The 19,793-nt window shown below is 40.5% G+C and overlaps 1 long non-coding RNA gene across 1 annotated transcript in view; it reads right to left on the reverse strand.

The window, feature by feature from the left end:
* The window catches only part of LOC126638465 (uncharacterized), a 59,866-nt gene continuing 40,073 nt past the window's right edge, over positions 1–19,793 (reverse strand). The window contains exons 4-5 of the long non-coding RNA XR_007628614.1: positions 15,329–15,393; positions 1–89 (exon numbers count right to left, since the gene is read on the reverse strand). This is a non-coding gene — a long non-coding RNA (uncharacterized LOC126638465). The remainder of the gene's footprint in view (positions 90–15,328; positions 15,394–19,793) is intronic.

Here is a 19,793-nt window from a genome sequence, read left to right on the forward strand (position 1 = left end):
CCCCACTCTTCCTGCTCCTCTCTCCTCACGGATCAGGACGCCCTCAGGCAAGCTGAAGTGTGTGACCTCACTGGAAAGCTGCTTCAACACTGAAAAAAAAAGGGGAGAAAACGGGGTCGTTATTTCACCCTGGGATGTGTTTTCAGAACGTCCCACAGAGAGGGCACAGCTCCTTTGGGCTCCTTTAAAGATTAAAACCCCTGCCATGGGCACCACCCCTGCATGGAACACAGGCACAGAGCCCTCAGCTCCAGGGGCTGCTGCCCTGGGGGTGTCACCTCCAGAGATGTCCTGACTGCTCCTGAAGCACAGCCAGGCCCTCTGAGCACCCCATTCCCTGGCAGGAAAAATCCCAGAGCATCAGAGACTTCAGGGGGATTTTGGTGCTTCTCTCCTGCTGCCATGGAGCTGTCTGGGCTGTCCCTGAGGAAATCTGTCCCCAGCCCCTCATCACATGTCTCTGCTGCTCCTTGTCCCACACATTCTTCCCCTGCTCCTGAGTGTGGTGCCTACCACAGGAGATGGTCTCCCCAGGCTTCTCCAGTGTGTAAAATGGTTTGTGTTGGAAGGAACCATGGAGGCAATCTGGTTCCAAGCCCCTGGTCATGGGAAGGGGCACTTTCCACTGGACCAGGATGCTCCAAGCCCTGCCCAACCTGGCCTTGAGCACTTCCAGGTGCTGGTGGGGTCTGCAGGAGGCAACCACACAGCCCTTTCCACCAGCAGTGAGGACACTGCTGTCACCACAGCCTGGCTGCTTCCTGGCAGGCACTGGGACAAGCTGGTCCCTCCAGTTTGGAACGGCCCCCTTGGCCTGGGGCAGCCCACATGGGTAGCTCAAAGGCTTCACTGCCTGATGTTCATCAGCAGGGAAAGCCCCGTGGTGTGTCCCTCTTCCAGCACCTGAGGGGTCAGCAGGTTGCAGGAGCTCTGGAGGAGTTATGATTTCAGGAGTGGGAGGTGAGATGTAACCACAAATGCTGCAAGGGCTGAAGAAGAAGCGGAGAAGAGAGGGCTGAGGTGTCAAAGGGGAGGTGGGGAATGGTGAATGAATTTCCTCTTGTCCTTTGAGGGCTCATTGCATGTTGCAGCAACTAATTTATAAACAGTCGGTTCCTCTTTGTCATCAACTTAAATTCACGTGGGGTAACTATGATGAGCAAAGCTCAGATCATGAACCTAAATTCAGGGAAGACAAGAGAGGTGCTTTGCTAGACAGATTTATCAATTTAGACTGTGTCTAAACACACAGTCAAACACTGCCCCCCGATGCACGCACATGACTTGAGTTCAAACCAACAAAACCTGCTGACTAATGAGCTGGGCTTGGGAACTGCTCATTTCTTCCCCAGCCTGTGCCCTGCTGTATTTAAAGCCAGGGACACCAAGCAAGGGAATGACTGTCAGCACTTTTCTTTAATTGACTGAAATCACTTTTCCTGCTGCTCAGAATTCATCTGTATTTTGAATCTGCTGTTTGGCACCGGTGGAGAAGGAGTTCCCAGTACCTCAGAGGAGAGTGGAATGACTTGGGTGTGCAGTAGAGAACAGATGGACAGAGGAGCCAGCTGCCTGCCATTTCCTGACTCTGCCATTCTGCATCTTTTCAGGGTGTGCCTTCATAAAAAATTCTTCTTTAAAAGAGAGCATTCTATGTGTATTGGGTTATGGCTGCGGGGGAAGCTGAATTGCAACTCAGAACAGCATTTTCTGGTTAGGCACAATTGAACTGTGATTCAAAAAGAAAACATGATGTGCTGCTCAGATGGTGGGGCTTTCTGGAGATGAGAAATGCAGGGGAGGAAACACTTTACACCTGCACTAATTCCTGTACTCTCAATGTACAACCTCTTGCAGGACCCCAGTGCAAACAAGCTGAATGTGCCCTTGCTGTGCCCCTAAAGAAAAAGTCCAGCAGAACCTGGTGATTTTGTTGGTAAAAATCTAAAGTATAGCTGTGTACAAAAGAACCTGCAATATCTTTTCTTTATAGAACTGAAAAAAAAGTATATATATATATATAGGTACAATAACCTTTCACATTATACTTAAATTCTTCTGTAAACTAACTGCAGAAGGAAAACAGAATATTGTAATGATCAGAAAAATTAGGTTTAAAATACCTACAGTAAACTGAGTTGCCAGAACTCATTGGACAAACCAAAGAGAGAGGGTCTCAAAAGAAAGGCCTTTCTAAAAATAACCTTCAATAATATGAGCTATTAACTAGCAAGAAGACCAAAAGTGCTGGAGGTTGACTGTATGTGCCATTTTCTTTTGAGAAAAAAAAAAAAAGAGAGTGAGAGACATTTAATTTCTACAGTCAAATTTACTTGGAACAGAAATGCTTTCTGGGTTTCTTTATAAGGTAATATTTCAAAATGAAAGTTGAAATGAATAGTTTGAATTATTAAGTTACACCTTTCTGAGCTGCGTTCTCGGCGGCGCTGCCAACAATTTCATATCAGCCTGTCGGTTATGAGCTGCAGTTTCAGCTTTGCCTGAAATAAACCCCCAGGTTTATGTGCAAAGATACACAGAGGTGAAGCTGATTGTACCTCCCTTTAATCACAGGCTGTTCCAACAAACAGCCCTGTGCCTGGAAGCTTTCGGAGAACACGCTCGGTTACGGGAAATGGAGCTGCTCAGGCATTTTATGGACGTCAGATAAAGACAGAATCACTACCAACCCAGCTCTCTAAGGAGGAGAAAAGATTGGGAAGACTAGAAACATATTTGAGGATGTGAAATTAGGATTGTGATGTGAACCAGCAAGCCCTGAAGGCAACCAAAACACAGTAGATCACGTTACAGGAGCACCGTCCTCAGCTCTGCAGCAAAATTACTCTGACTGCGATTTCAGGCAAAATAAAACAGTTAAATACACAACCAGTGAACAGGAGGGTTTCAAAACAAAGGATATGCAAGATTATTTCCTATACAATCACAGATTAAGTAGAAAGACAGAGACAATCTCATATTGTATCTTATGGTTACAAAGACGTTTTAAAGAAAATGCTCTAAAGGGAAGTAGAAAAAAAAATCTACTGACTTCAAAGTCAAACAATATTTTAATATCTATTAATAAACATTAATAAAGTTAATTAATCTATCAATAAACATTAATAGAGTCTGTCTTTTAAGGCAGTCATATTTACAATACCACAGTAACAGGAGATGAGATATAAGGAAATGACAGGATCATCAAGGTTGGAAGAGACCTTCAGGATCATCTAATCCAGCCATCAACCCAGCACCAGCATAATCACCCCTAAACCGTGTCCACAAGTGACATATAAACTTTTACTGAAAATATTACCATTTGCTGTTACCTTGAAAACTGTATCTTTCATAAAAAATGTCCTAGTGGGTCTAATAGGAGAGTTTGAAGTTTCAAGGCGTGTTATTAAACTTTCTCATGAAAAGCTCTGACAAAAGAGAAACTGATTTTTATTGCCTGAGTATAAAAACTGTTCATCCAGATTACAAGGAAAGTCAAGCAGAAACCAAACCAATACACACAGAAGTCACTCATCCTCGACATGTGACAGTTATTTCTGATAAAATAATGCATTTCATAAGCCTTAGAGCACAGGCTGGATTTTGGTCGATGAACACTGGTAAATGCTGATGGTCAAAAAAAAGCCTGACCGGATCATGGTACAAGAGAGTCAAGCAAAAGGCAGACTTTGCCTTTAAAACTTTCAATCCAGGTTGAGACAAAGAGTGACAGGTAGAAAAGATTGCTAAGAAATGGACTTGCCTTAATACACGCTCATGAAATGGGAAGAGTAAACCCTGGGTTAAAATACTGCTTTGTGACACTATAATGAGTGAAACCCGTTTGCCTGGGGAGTTTTCAGCCAGAAAACATCAGGAAATTATGCAACACACTATGTTACATTGCAATACACCATGGTACACTGTTAACACCATGTAATACTCTGCTGAGACTCCTTAAATAAGACTCGATGAGGACAATTTTAATCACTTTTATCGCACCTACAGAACGAAAGCTATCGCAGCCTTTCACTGCTGAGAGCTAATTAAGCACTGATACAAAGAACCCTAAATACTGTCGAGCCCGTGCAAAATCCTCCCCTTAGTTTAGTGAGAGCTCATCTGCACACTTTGGTCTGCTGATTGCTGTGGGCAGAGGGTGCCAGGCTCGGGCACACACAGTTTGAGATCCTGAGTTTCATTGCAGCACACCCTGAACAGCAACACTGCTGCTCCTGCAGCGGGCAGAGAACTGGGCATCTTCCCTGATTGGGAGATAAACAGAGCCCTGTTTCCTTCTCTCACTTGCCCACTCAATATTTTCCTGCTCAGTGCTGTGTTTCTCGAGCTCCCAGAGCAGCAGGTTTTAACATCTTGGATGTTCTTGTCTTCCTCTCCTTGGCAGGGGCAGTTTAAATCCCAACACCGAACCTACAAGGTGCTTCCTGATGCTCTAAAATGTATTTCTGAAAATTATTTTTAAGCAATAAACAGCATAAACTTCTGCCTTGTAGATACTCTGGAAGGACTCCACTTGGTAATCTGGAAAGCTCTTTTATGTAGTGATAGGTTTTAAACTATACCTTTTATTAAATGTATTATTCAAGTTAATTATATGACATGTTAAAGATGTGGATATTCAATAACTGAATTGTTGAGTGAATATTGAACTGAATACTGAATATTGCTAAGTGCCTGTATAATGCTAATACAGATGGAGTTGTGTGCTGAAACTGGTTAGTTGGTATGAATAACTTTTATGCAAAAATAAAGACATATTTGCACATTATAACATTTGTGCTGTTCAGGTTTTTTAGTGAAATCAGATAACTGGCTGGTGAATTCTTAAGAAGATGAACAGTAAACAACAATTAAGTTCTGGTGGGATAATTTGGGAAATTAATCATAAATGTTATCCTTAGTGGAGCTTTGGGAGATTCCCTTATATTTTTGCGTTCTTCATGGTCCACGTGTCAAAGAAAGGGATGAAAGCTTGGCAGGCAAAGTTGGAGCCGATGGAATTGGAAACACAACTATTCTTGCAGGGGTGTTTAAAGTGAAATTCACATCCAGTCACGAGCTGGATGTTCAAGAATCATTTATAAATTCCTCATGCTTCTTGGATTTCACAATAACAGCAATTTCTGATGCCATCAAGTGTTTTCCCACTGATAGTAAAACCACTGCAATGACACAGGACTTGAAGCAACTGTGAACATTTACTCCATCAGCATCTACCCAGAGCCACAGAACTATACCTGTTTCTAGCTCTTAACTGCACTCACATCTTCTTCCCTGCATCCTGTCACACACCAAATGCCATTCAGGAAGATTTTGTTCATCCACCCAGGAAAAACGAGTTCAGAAAGCAAGGAATTGTGAAATTGTCTCCAGATCCTGCCAGTGATTCCAGATTGCCTCTTGGAAAATGCTGAGCCCTTTTGATTGAGATGGCATTATTTAATAGCTCTGGTTTTATAGATATTTCCCCACTGCTGTTTTATCTTCCTGGCTTTTCACAGCAGTAACAGCCCAGTGCCTGAAATGCTACAGGGAGATAGAAGGGAGAGTGTTTCTATCAGTAAGTCAAGTTTATCATTTGCTACACAGCAAATTATCCCTCCCTAATTTAAATTCATTTAATACTATAAACTGTAATGGTTAGAGACAAGATGTAGATATCACAGTTTCTATTAGCTCTCTCTATTGTAATTATCTACATTATTTTCCATTTGCCAGCTTGCATACATTATTACACAAAACACCCTATCAGCAATGGGGGTACAGAAATGAGAATTGAACAAAAGAGTTGTGTTCTGCTCTGGGAAATGTTATTATCATTGTGAAATTACAGGCTTGATTACTTTTGTTGCTTTATCAGAAGGCTGCTTTTTGATTAACTCATGAAATGGCTTCCTGGAATTAAAAAAAAAAATCTTATTTTTTGCAACGATGTTCATACTAAATGAATAGAACTGTGTCACAAATTCCACTGTCAGTATTCAAATCTGAAAGCTGGAGTGGCAGCACAGAGAGCAAGAGAGAAGCCACTAGATGCCCTCCTTCCCACAGCCACGCTGTGTTGGGCAAAGTTGAGAGCAAAGCAGCCTCGTGCTGGTTTAGTCCAAATGGGAACATGACAAGTACGTAATAGATGTCAGATAATTAATGCCACTGCCTTAATAGCATCTTGTATTGGCTTATCCTGTCATGCTGGGGGAGGCTGTAGCAGAGGAGCTGCTCCCACTCTGCGCTGCCAGTGCTTATCCCTCCCAGTGCCACCCACGGCAGGGAATTCAGGCTCAGTCCAACAACCCCAAAGGAAGCTTTTTCCTTGCTGTTCACCACAGGGACAGCTGAGAGAGCTGGGTCTGCCCTTACTGAAGCTGTCTCTGACTGCAGCTTTCACATTTCTCCTGTGGGAAATCTCCTGTCCACGCATCCTGGCTGTGCCTGTGCCTGCACAGACCCCACAGGGTGTGCCCCTGGAGGAGCTGCCCTGTTCATGGAGTCACATTAATTTCTGAAACAAAGAAGTCAATTGGAATACTGGCATTGGATCAGATCCTTTTAGCAGAAGAGAGATTGTGTGAAATCAGTTATCTCAGCTGGAGTTTGACAGTCTCTCAAAGCTGAACAAGACTGCTCTGGAATAACTGAGACCTAAGTTAAAGAGTTATTGGCTGTGATCACTTTGTGCACTAACACCTGGCACTGCCCTTAGAGGGCTTTAACAGATATGTAGGTGTGGCACTTGGGGACACAGTTTAGTGGTGGACTTGATGATCTTTGGACTTGATGATCTTTGAGGCCTTTTCCCACACAAACAATTCTATGATTTTATGTTTTCAAAAATGGGAAGTGAGGCCTTTCTCCCCCTTCCTCCACCAAACTTGGTTTATAGCTAAGAAATTAAAAATAATGTTAAAATTATATTCTTTTCAGGGTCTGTCCTGCTCAGATTGACTTTAGTCTGTCCTAACAGTTTCAAATGGTATGAAGAGGAAATAACACCACGTATCAATTTTACCAAGTAGAATGTGGAATAAAGCTGTCCAGAGTTAATAACACTGGCAACACACTCACCCTGTCAATCCAGGTACCCCTTCAGTGCCCTCACCTCCTTTTTCCCCTGCACATGATGTACCTGCATATCATTCCAGCAGGATAAGAAGCAAATTCCAGTCATCAGCAAGTAATGCAAACTGCCCCTTTGCTCTCTGGGACTGTGTCAGCCATGTGGTGACTCCAGTAAACTCACAAAAAATGTTTTCTGCTGGATTCTACTGGAGTCTCTACAGAGTGACATCAATAAAAGGTTCCATGAAGCTTTCTCCTGGGTTTCAGCAAATCCAGAAGTAATTAATACTTACACACTGCACCTACTACCCTCGTCACAGATAGTCTAAAATCCAGACTGGCTGGGTTCTGTGAAGAATTGCATATTATGTTAATGCTTGCAAGCAGAATATCCTATTCCAGACCAGCAGATGTTTCAGTGACCCCTCAGCAGGAGACAAGACCACGTCCTGAGCCTTCATAAACTCACTTGGTGAGGCTTTCTCCTTTGACATCACAGATATAACTTCTGGAATTGTGACAAAATCCTGAAATACAGGGGTGCTCTGTTTGCTCTATATGACAGCCAGACAGGTCTTGCTTACCAAAATTACCTCACTCAGTTAAAACAATGCTTGGACAGGGTCAGTCAGCCTTGCAGAGAGCACAGCACAAGCATCTCAAGATGCAAAAACATCCTTCCTGCAAGGAATGGTGGGCTCAGCCAGAAACAACACGTTTACAAAGCACAGGACACACCAAGGAAATAAAAATGGCCCATTAGAAGTGGATCTTTGCAAGTTAATTTAACAGAAGGTTATTTTTTTTCCTTTATTCCTTAAGAACTTGAGGAATTTGATGTAAACCAGTTAGTTTAACTTTGGAGAATTCATAGACGTTCACAGATAACATTACTTGACAGGTATTACACCCATTTCCTAATCCATTCACATTATTCCCCTGCACAGTCCTCAGAAGGAATGAAAATAAAGCAGATTATTTCTTAACGCCTAATACTGCTTAATATCTCTTTTGACACATCTGAGACACGTAAATCATTATAAATTTCCTTCTGAAGTTAAATGAGATATACTGAAATTAAGTAAAATGGATATAGTAACAATGTTCTGACATTAATTGCCAAGTTATGCATAATACTGCAAGTTTTCTGCTACTGGGAGTTTTAACTCTAAATAAAGAATCTGTGAAACTGAAAACTTCTTTACCTGTGTAAATATTTCCCTTTTCTGCACAAAATTATCCAATATTTGATTCTCAAAGTCCCTCCTGTAATTTTCATTAGAATTAGTGTTGCACAGAGATATTTACTTTTGACTTTACACTCTTGCAAGGGAAATTTTAAGAAAAATGAGCAGCTGCAAATTAAACTGTTCACTGCTGTCAGGCTCCTTGTTTGTGGTTATAATGCAGGTTTTAGTTTTGGAACTGCAGAGGTTGCTGTGCCTCAGATTTGATTTTCCATGTCCCTGGCTGTGCCATCACCCCTTTCTTTATATTTCACCAGCTTTTTGTCCTATCTTGTTCTCACACAGATGAGAGAGAGAGGCCAAAAGAGCCAGTGGTTGAAGTAAGAGATGGTCCAAGAAGCCACAAAATCTCTTGACTTGAAGAATAAGGGAAACAAATTCCTATCTCTGAGTGGAGTCCTGGACTCAGAGCGGGTCCCAGATTTCAGCCTGGGCTTTGCCTCCAAAAACAGACCCAGAGGGATCCTGGGGAGCTGCCCCTGAACTAAATCCAAGAGAACACAAAAATGGTGTTCAATCAGAAGTACAAGATTTTCCTTTTTTAGCTTTGTGTTAGTGAAGATTTGAATACAGAACAGATTTTGGCCTTTAAAGGCCGAAGTACTTTGTCATTCCAGCAACTGGACAGTTAAAACCTGTCTGTGTCCCTAAAATCAAGGAAGAAAGAAAGGAAGGAGAACAAGTATCACAGAATAAAAGGGCCCTCCTTAAATAATTCCTTTATTCTGGTACATATCCCTTAGTAATACGCATAAATAATTTTTATGCCTTATCATATGATCATAACTTGTGATCTTTGCTACCTTGGCTGATACCAACAAGTGATGACTGAACTTTAGGATCATTTCAGAGCCTGCTCTGTGCTCATCACCTTATCTCCTTTCAGCAGCCACATGCTCTCCTGACTCCACCTTATTACTTACAGGAAGCAATGGGCCTCCACTGAAAGTCATAGAACATTTATTTTCTGGAGAAATGATGACATTTTACTGCCCAAGCTTTTTAGAGCACCCAGGTTATATTGCTCTGGTGGCTGCTTTTTATAGCTTTCTCCTCTAGCAAGAACTTCCAATGCAAATGTTTCAGAAAAATATAAAAGCCAGTAAAGAAAGGAATTTAGAAATGTAAAAGCCTAGTCTGACTCGTTTTAATCATCATATCTCTTCAGAAGAACGTATGTTGAGAATATATTAGAAATCCTAGCCCCTCCTGTAAATCAACATTTGGTGAAGCAAAAATTCATCAGTTCTCTAATATTTAATGTTTAATTACCTACTAGTTGGGTCTCCCCTCAAGAAGTCCATCTTCTAACCATTATAAGTTTGTTTTTGATAACTGTACCACGAAAAAAAACCCTATAAGTGCCACAAAAATATTCACAAATACAATTCTGTAGTTATTCCAAAATACAGTCAATTTACTTCACCAAAATGATTCATGCAAGGTTGTCTTATTACTTTTTTCTTAACAGTTTCTCCCAGCAGGTGAACATTGCCGGGTAGCATGGCCTGGGTCACTCTTTGGAAAAGCTTCCAGCAGCAGCTTTGGTGTCATTATTCATTAGCACGCTGATCACATTAGCAAGGATTTGTTGGCAAACGTTGGTGCACTAAAATACATTTTAAATACCTTGGCTGTAGAGTCTGCTGTGCCTAATCAGACTGGCACTGCCCACTGCTGAGAAGTGTTGCAGGATTTACCACTCTGCCCAGGCACTCTGAGTTGATGAAATCCCTCTTTCCTTGCTGCTGGGCAGCAGAACTGGCAGCAGCAAAGCATCGTTAATATTCCACGTAGCGCAGCTCTAGAGCTCTTGGAATACATAATTTCAAATTTGGGTTTAAAAGCTCCCTAAATTTGACTTGACTTGGCTGCAAATAGGCAACCTGAAAAGGAGCAGGTAAAATATTACAGCTGATGCAGAAGACCTTTAAATTTGCACCTCTCAGTGTACTCCAGTGTGAGGTGAAGTTTGACTGTGAGTGAGCCAGCGTAGGGAGTGTGCCACTGGTAATCCAGGGATGCAGGATCCAGTAGCTGGGAAAGGGACATTCAGTCGCTTCAAATAAAGCTCTGTACACCTACCAGGTGCTTAAAATGTTGGGACAATGCAAACAGTTCGTGCTGTGAACGTTAACCTGATTAATAGGCCTATTAACAACCTATTGAATTGGGTTTGGAAGGGATCAGTCTGATCAGATAATTAACAATTAGCAATTCTGTTGTTCCTATTCATTTTCCAAACCTTAATGGTGTGAGCAGTAAATGAGTTGTTTAGCTGTTGGTTGGACTGTATCTGACATTATTCACTCCAACACTCTGATGTGGTTAACTATTCAAGCAATGAGAATTTGTTCCAGAAACGTGAGTATGGCACTTTGGCTCACTGTGACTCTTAACACAGGAAAGAAAATGGGATAAACTGATTTATGTATTTAAACTTTTCCAGGGATTTCAGGGCAAAATTTGAAATTTGTCAGGGATTGTGTTGCAATCAATTTATTCCAGTGTTCTGCCTTTTTTTTTTTTTCAGGCTCACAATACTGATTATTCCCTCTGTGTCCTTAACAAAGAAAGAAAGGAAGAATGAGAGGTAGGTATTGTCTTTTATGGCAGCAGCAGAAGCTAACTACACTTTTAAAGCTTCTTTATACCAATTAATCCAAGCTACTTAAGGCAAAATGAAGCCTCCTTTAAAGCAAGGTCACCACCTGAAATTAACTATATCAAGAGTGTATTTCCACACCCAACAAACTGCCCCTTAAATTTAGAATCCTGTCAGCTCTTTGTACATTAATAATTTTTTTGTTCCCTGCAAAACCAGCATGCAGACACGTGAGCATGGATTCTGTACTTTTTGCATCACTCAGAGGTGAATTACCTCGAGCAAGATTTTCACTGTGGTGTCTTTATACGATCTGCAAGCTGAGAAGAGCTCGGTGTAGTTCCTGAATCCCAAGCTGACAGGGATCCAGCCATGGGGTGGGGGAGCTGGTGGGACAAGCAGCCCGTGGATTCCCGTGGCACTGTCAGGCTAGAAGTCCAGATTGTCATTTGAGACTCATTTTGACACATTTACACCTCATCAGATCTAATCTTGTGTATCAAAACCTCACTTAAATCACTATCAAAACCTCACTTAAATCATTATTTCCTTTCACTCCCAATCCTATCCGCCTGTTTTGATATAGCCAGTACTAAAATAATTCCACTGTGTTTATTGTTAGCGCTAAGGTATTTAATATTTCCCAGGAACGAGCTCATTAAATAAGAAAATGATCTCACGAGCTCCCCACACCGCTACAATCGGGAACAGTAACCCACGGCTCCCAGCAAGGGGCACTGTGCCACTAAATGTCCCTCAGCACCTCTTCTACACTAAAAAAGAGAAGTTATTGTGCAAGTTATCCGTTTAGCATGAAACTTGGAACCACATACACATCTTTGCCACTTTCAGATGAAGGTAATCACTTTCATTAACGTATTTTTGCCTGATTTTATTCCTCAGTCAACATCTTGTCTGGTCCAGGACTCACAAATTTACTAAATTAAGGTATGTTTTTGAAAAATGAAGTGGAATTTGCTTATTCACAAATGCATGGATAATTCAGAGGGAAATAGAGGTGTGTACACAAAGGATGAAATATATAAAGGATTTACTGTCCAGAAAATGGGGGGGACACTGGAGGGTGTCTGGAGACAGGATTCAGTTTAAAGTTTAGGTCTGATATGCAGGGAAGTAACAAACCCTTTGCATGCTAAACAAAAAGACGGTGGGGAGATATTCAGCAGATCCTTTTAGGGAGTCTGAAAACAAAAGCATGGAGAAGCCTGAAGCAGTGTGCTGCCATGAAAAGAATTCCTGTGGAGATGTTGGTCTTTTCCAAGACTAACAAGTAAAAAAAGAAAAACTTCAGTCATCCAAAGGAGAGATTCTCCAAGAAGGCAGAAAAATGAAAAGGAAGGCACTTTTAATAACAATCTGTGGGAAAACAAAATGCTTGGTGACTGCTGAAACTTGGCCAGTGTGTGGATGATTTTTCCAAATTAGAGGACATGCTTCAAGGAGAGCAACACCATCAACCTTAGCAAACCTTCAGGCAGAACAAGGTTGTCAGCAGGAGCACACCAGTACAATGTTGTCATGGAGCTGAAGTCTTATCTCCCATTTCTTACTTTATGATGTCTCCAGGGTTGTGTGTAGTGCAATCAGATCCAAGCTGCTCTCCTCAAAGCAGTTCTTTGTTCCAGATAAAAACTATCCTGAGAACTTAGAATGAATCATGGAATGGTTTGGGTTGGGAGGGACACCTTTCACCAGCCCAGGTTGCTCCAAGCCCTGTCCAGCCTGGCCTTGGACACTTCCAGGGATGGGGCAGCCACAGCTTCTCTGGGCAACCTGTGCCAGGGCCTCTCCACCCTCATAGGGAAGAATTTCCTCCTAAAATTTCAGAAGTTTCTGGAAAACATGGTTCTCTTATTTTTACACTACAATTTCTTCCCTTCCTTATGATGTTTCCTGGCTGGTTTTCCTATACTTTTGTAAAGATATTAATAAGAAAACACTGTATAAGGACCTCCTGCTCTGTGTGTCTTATTTAATGAATTGGAGAATCTGAGGTTTACTCTGAAGAATAAATGAGTATTTTAAACTAACCAGAGTTAAAAACAGTAGTTCAACACAGTTCAGCTGTAGTAGTTAAACCAGTGATTAAACTGTAGTAGTTAAATACAGCAGAATTCAGGTGCACTTGCCCACATGTCAGCTGGGAAAGGAACTACGACCTTGTTTCTTCAAGCATTTGAACTATTTTAATCTTTCTAACCATTTTGCTTTTGAAACAAGGAAGATGCAAGAAGTCAAATGACTGTCCTCTTACCTCTGTTAGTCTGGGCAACCAACCAGTGTCCTGCAGGCTGTTTAGGTCCCCACAGTGAGGGGACCAGGCAGCTGTGGAATCCTTTGCAAAGCCATAAAGCAGAAGCAGTGTTTGCCAGTAGCTTCTAGCATACCTCCTACCTGGTGTGGAACACTCCCTTTCCCACTCTGCTTTTGCTGGGATGTGCAACTCTACTACCAGAAGTCACCCAGCTGCCCCCAAGATTTCTTTGTTGCCTTGTCTGAGCATTTTCCCACATATTTAACTTGGGATAGGGAAAAAAAGGGCACGTCTTAGGTGGAGAGAATTTCTTCTCCAAAGGTCATTATGGTTTGTTTCCTTCTGCCTGTAACTCTGTGGTGTGGCGACAGCTGAGGTGCCAGCTGGGCAGAGTGGAAGGGCTGCAGAAGGAAGTGGCTCTTCAAGCTTTTTCAGTAGTCCCAATTTGGTCAGGCCTGGGCCTGGAAGACTGATTGGGTGAGGAAGCAGAAGGCTGTGGCTGCTCTATAAGAAAGAAAAAATTTTATGAGATCTTCCCTCTCTTTCTCTCCTCTCCATTTTTACCATTATGGGAGGCTTAGTCTGGATTTCTGACATCCTCACAGATGAGGAGTTTCCATCCACTGTAACAGGAAACTTCCATACTCTTCACTCATGGGGTTCCTTTAATGGTTTCAAGGTTATAGCAACCCTTGCAGAGCTATTTCTGAGGTATGTTCTGATCTACACGACAGAAGCACCATCTCAAACCAATTTAAGGGGATGCTGTTAATGAGATTAAGGCACAGTAAGTGGGTAGCTGTTACACTGATTTTTCTTCAGCTGCTTCTATTTACAGGAACACATGAAAGAGAGTGCTCATTTTTTTGTTGTTGTTTACTTTTGTAGCTCTCTGTTCTACATAAACTCAAAGAAATGAGAATGTGCTCTGTACTTTTCTCATGCTCAGCTCTATCCAAATCCCAGACATTTAGAAGAAAACCTCCAAAAACAGCAGGGGGAAATCTGATGTTTCTCAGCTCTTTCCTCATCTCACAGGCTCAGAGACATAACCTGATGTGAATTTGTGACGCACTTTCATTCAGGAACTCTCCCTCACCAGGATTTATCACTGCAGCTCAGTTGCTGTATGACTCTTCAGGAAGGCTGTAATTTCTTTTTCATTGCAAATGGATTGCCTGGGATAAATAACCTGCCTCTTATTTTGTAGGCAGAGAAGGTCAATAACAGCCTTTACAGGATCTCTCCATAAAAGGTGACAACAACTAACAGTTTAACCTCTAATCCATATTAACAGACTGCCTTTATTTATTGTTTGACTTGTGTGAAGACAAAGACAGGTAATCCAAAAGGAGCAGCTAATGACCTTCTTTTACAAGAATGTAGATACCAGTGGGCAAAAACCATTCCAGCTTCAGCATCAAGCACGGGGCTATTTTGCAAAGAAACACGGTGTGTTAGTTGTTGAAACTTTTTCCTGCATTCCCCGAAACAAACGACACTCTCCCGAATATTTTAAATAAAGTCTTTCATGTTGACAATGCTAATATTATATTTTAAAATAGATTGGCATTTGGGCTTTTCTGTCATTTTTTATTGCATTTTATAAATGCCAAGCGCAGAGATCCACCAAGCTCACTCTGAGAAAGCCCTGATTCTTGGGATAGCATCATGCACTGGCACAGGTGATCAGACGGTATTTTAATATCATTTTCCTGGCTGAATCGGTGGGGAAAGTTATTTCAATCAGAACTGTGGTATCTGAGTGTAGAGGATAGGTCAGGAAGGTTAATTTTAAGGGGTTTTCAAAATAGAATTGTTTCGTACAAATAATTTTCATGGGTAAATATTCCTGATGTGACATAATCTTAAACTATTTACATTTAATTAGTGCATTAAATCTAGATAATCATGGGAAAGATGGGAAGGGGGCAAGAAAATAATTTTGTTAGTACTTGTAATTCTGGGATTTAGCAATGCTACTCTGGCATTTGGGGGACAGATTAGGAAATTACTAGTAAACATTTTTTATAAGGAAGAGTTATGCACATTTTGTGTTCTATCTAATAAATATTTCCTAATGTATGAAGATATGTATGTAATTAAGTTGGTTTTACTTACTTGTATATTTTAGCAATGCACAAGACAGGTAGCTGGAAAATGCTCTTCAACCTTAAGTCAGGTACCTGGAAACAAGAAGTTAATTTTTATTTACAGAAATACTGATCCACATCTGCTCATTATTTAATTTCTTCTTGAAATCCATCCTCTTGTTTAAAAACACCTTAAAAGCTCATTCAATTCATTTTTCAGTCTCTTTTTCCACCGAGTGAAAGAATCAATTTCTAGATGATCTTTAAAGACATTTTCTTCCTCTTCCTACTTTATGAGGCCTAATTTGTCACGAGAAATAGCAAAAATCTCTCACACACAAGGTGGCAGTTGCAGAAGGTGTATTAGAGCTGGAATAATGGGAGAGGTGTTTCCCCAGGGTAGTGAACACAGTTTGTCTCATCTTAGTGTAGGAAAATATGAAAAGAAAGCCACGAGAGTTCTGAGAACGGAAGATTTTAATTTTCTTTTCAATTACTGAAGGATTTTGATCTGTAAATGTACAGATGACATTCTCCAGATTTACTCTGATTAGTAAGAAATCATGACAGATCTCGGCACTCTGGGAAATGCCAGTGGTTTTTTTTTGGCAAGGGGGCCTTGGAAGCACATTGAACCTTCCAAAATAGGGTCACCCAAAACTGCCCCTCTGATTTTCCTCTGCTGTTGGTTGTGCAGTTTAGCTTTCTGATTGTCCCATTTCCATTCTAACAAACTCTCTTACTTGGCACAAGGAGGTCGAGCATAATTCAAAGCCTGAATTAACTGCAAATCTGGCAATTGAAAAATTGATGTAGTACTATGACAGGATCCTCAGTGTAAATATATTGCATTAATGATAAAGTTCAATTAAAGGAAAGAAATGGATATTGTAAGGACTGACAAATTCGAGCCACCATATCTGTAAGACTAATTAGAAGTGTTCACCATCAGAACCGTGTGGAGATTGAACACTGGTGCCTTTGGAAGCTGTATATAACTGCTTTTATAAATATTTTAACTCAGTTTTGAACAAACAGTCATCTGGAAGAACCTTAGGAGAAGACATGTCCTTTTTGCAGCGTTGTTTTGTAATATTACAAGTATTTAACTTCATTGTGGTTGAAATTGTGAAGCCTTTCTACCGAGTGGATTTATTGCAAGATGGTTGCATTATTTCTCTGAACTTTCAAGCAGAAGGAGAACTGATTTCAAATCTTAGCAGCAGCCAGACAAATACAACCTTAATTGTCATATACATGCAATATCAATATGGAACAACTTTTTAAATCCAGGACAATATTCCTGTATTTCTACTCAGTAATTATTCTTAGTTGCAATGGGAAAAAAAAAAGTTGCTATTTTGCTATTCTTTTAACAGGGAAAGGATTTTTTTTTGGTGAAAAATACTACTTTGTACATAGGCAAGGGAATTCCAATAATTATTTGATGTTTAGAAACATGGAAGACCATTGGGGTGTCTTTCCATTGCAAGTCCATAAATCCCATAAATATGGAAATTATACCCCTGAGGGAAACAAAAAAAGTGGTATATTTTCATTATATCAAACAACTTCCTTGACAACTTTTGCCAAACAAGATTTTGGCAATGTAATGCTTTATAAGGCATTTTATAAGGCTGGTTCAAACCAATTCCTTTTCTTAAACTTGTAGCAATTAGGAAGTAAAGGAATGTGAGGCAAAATAAGGTTTTTTTCTGTATTAATCCTTTTTTTGCTGATGAAGGGAGGTAACTGCAGGCAGGCTGTAGTTGCTGTGGTTTCACACACACAGCACACAATTCCATTTGTCACAGTCATATGACAGCTGGAAACAAAAATATAATTGCTCAACATATCCAGAATAGATAACAAGAGGTCATGGCTAAGCTCTGCTCTCCTCTAAGTCAGCGTCAAGGAGAGCCACATATTTAGATTTAAGGGCAAATTCAAACATTTGAATTTAGCTCATCTTTCTTCCAAGCAATTCTGGCAAATGTATTTTCTTTAATGGTTCTCCTCAAGCAGAAATAGACACAGAAATCTAAACCGGCTCATGAAGGGAAAGTAAGATTTTGCTCACAACATTTTAAAAATGATTTGAAAATTTCCTGGTTATCAGAGACATTTCCAAAAATGCTGAAGAATTCTGTTCTGTGATATAAAAATATTTATCTTGCTTTTAGCTCAGGGGTATTTCATAGAAATATCCGAAACTTTGGTTACATTTGCAGGCCCTAAGTCAAAGAAAATACTGATAAGTGTTAAGGATTAGGTAATACAAAATTAGACATAGCCTTAACTTTCTTTCAAGGTCATTAAAATTTTTATGTTGCCTTTTTTATTTTACAGGTTTATATTTTAATGTTTATTTGAAATTAATTATAATATTTAACATATTTAGCATACACTACTGGAAAAGGTCGTCTGCTCTCTGTGTTGAGGGGGTTCTCTTGTCACACAAGAAATGTTAATAATGCTGATCCTAAAAACAAATTGTTTCAAAAATTACCCGATTGAATTGGGAATAAATCTGAGTATGTGTTCAGGTTTCCACTTAGATGCTACAGTATTACCTAATCAGGCACCAGTGGAGCTTCTGCACACACCAAACCATCGACTATTTCGACCTGAGCCTTCACACAAAGTATTCATTTACTTTGCTGCATAAGAGCACAGTTCTGCTGTCACACAGAGCTGCTGTGCTCTGCACTGGAAGGAGGTGTGACAGAAAGCTCAGCAGAAGCACAATTTCAGTGTCATCTGGTTCAGCAGCACCTCTGTAGCTCTGACACTTGAAATATGTTTTCAGCTCTTCAGACAAAAACCGACACTCGTTTTTGCTGAGAAAGGCTTAGCAAGGGAGAGGCACATTGGAAGGGTCACTGGTGTTAATGCAGAGTGTCTGAGGCTCAGTGGACACAACTGAGCCACAGAAATGAAGATAAAGCAAATAAGAGTGTTTAACCCACGTGGTGTCTCTGCAAAGCAAGGGGTAGGGACACTTTTCTCCATACAAAACACTCACCCTTCTATGTCCAGCAACTGGAGCAACTTCTCCAACATATTGCTGGTTTATTTTCCAAACTATGCAAGTTCCCAGGGACCCACACTGATCCACACAGGATCATAACAGCACAGTCTGGCTTCACAGTCCAATGAAAATTAGCCTAAATATCTATGGAATACTTCTAATACTCACAAATTTTTATAAAAATACCATTAACCAGTTCAAGTCACTTCCTTCTGGAAAGGCAGACAAGTGCTCTGAGCCAGTTTTAGGTATTTATTTATCCACTTCCTTTTTTATCCCACCCTCCCAATGAAGTGGAATCCACACTGTTCTCCTTTGCTTTTGGAAGCTGCCAAAATATGAAGTGATCTCTGAGAAGACAACGAACATCACACAACAAAACCTGAACAAAGTTCTATCCTATTTCGTGGAGTACTAAGTCTAGTGTGTTTTGAACTTCCAAAATTTAAGATACATCTGATAAGAAAACCTATTTAAACATCGAAGACCAGTTTTGCTGGATTCAACACATGAAACATGATGTTGCTTAAAAAGACTGAAAGGTATAAATTTTGCACTTATCAATGTAATAATCAGATTTCCTTAAAAACAGATGAACTCTGAATGTCTTTATCATTACCATGCTGGCATTTTCCATTATTTGCATTTACTGGCAACCTTTTTGTCCTTCCAGGAGGGAACACTTGTGCTTATTTACACAAAATAAAGACAGCTTCACTTTCTAAGTTCAATATTTTGGGCAAGCAATAATATAGCAGTGTGCAGGCCAGTCTTAGCAGGAAATAATGCCAGTGCTGATCACAGTGAGATGACTCGTGGTATCAGCTCATTTGGAGAAGTTTAGTAAACATGTTATCTCCAGCACAGGTCTGATGTAATGTTTATGAGTTCAGTCTGCCCTGTTTTGCCATTGTTGGTCATACTCTTGTTACCAAAACAGCCCCAAAGTCTTTTCTTCATCACAACCTTCAGAAGGTCACATACAGATGATGTTTCATCACGACCTAATATCTGAACCACATGTTCAAAGAGAAATCCCTCATGCTGTCAGAACACTTAGGCCTTTAAATCTTACTTACAATGAAGCTTGAACAACCTGGTGCTGCAGAAAGCTTTTGGCTGATAATCTGATCTTTATGTAAGTAGTTTCCATTTTGCCTAAATAGTGAATATGCCGAGTTGTATGGTGGATTACCTGTGTCTAAATAATGAATATGTCAGGTTGTATGGTGGATTATCTATATGACTGCAAATGCTTACTTAACACTAGGGTTAGATGGCCATCTATATTTGTTAACACGAGGACCAACACGTCCTCCAGGACACCTGAGTGAAGTCTGACTTCTAATCACAGAGGGAAAATGTTATGGGGAGTCAATTAGAAGGAAAGAGTAAAAACTATTCAGTCTGTACAACACACTTTATCAAGGTTCTGAAAAGGCATCAGATTTTTTAATACCCT

Source organism: Myiozetetes cayanensis, unplaced genomic scaffold (genome assembly GCF_022539395.1).
Source record: "Myiozetetes cayanensis isolate MyiCay16 unplaced genomic scaffold, myiCay2020 scf17, whole genome shotgun sequence".
In the NCBI taxonomy this organism is placed as follows: domain Eukaryota; kingdom Metazoa; phylum Chordata; class Aves; order Passeriformes; family Tyrannidae; genus Myiozetetes; species Myiozetetes cayanensis.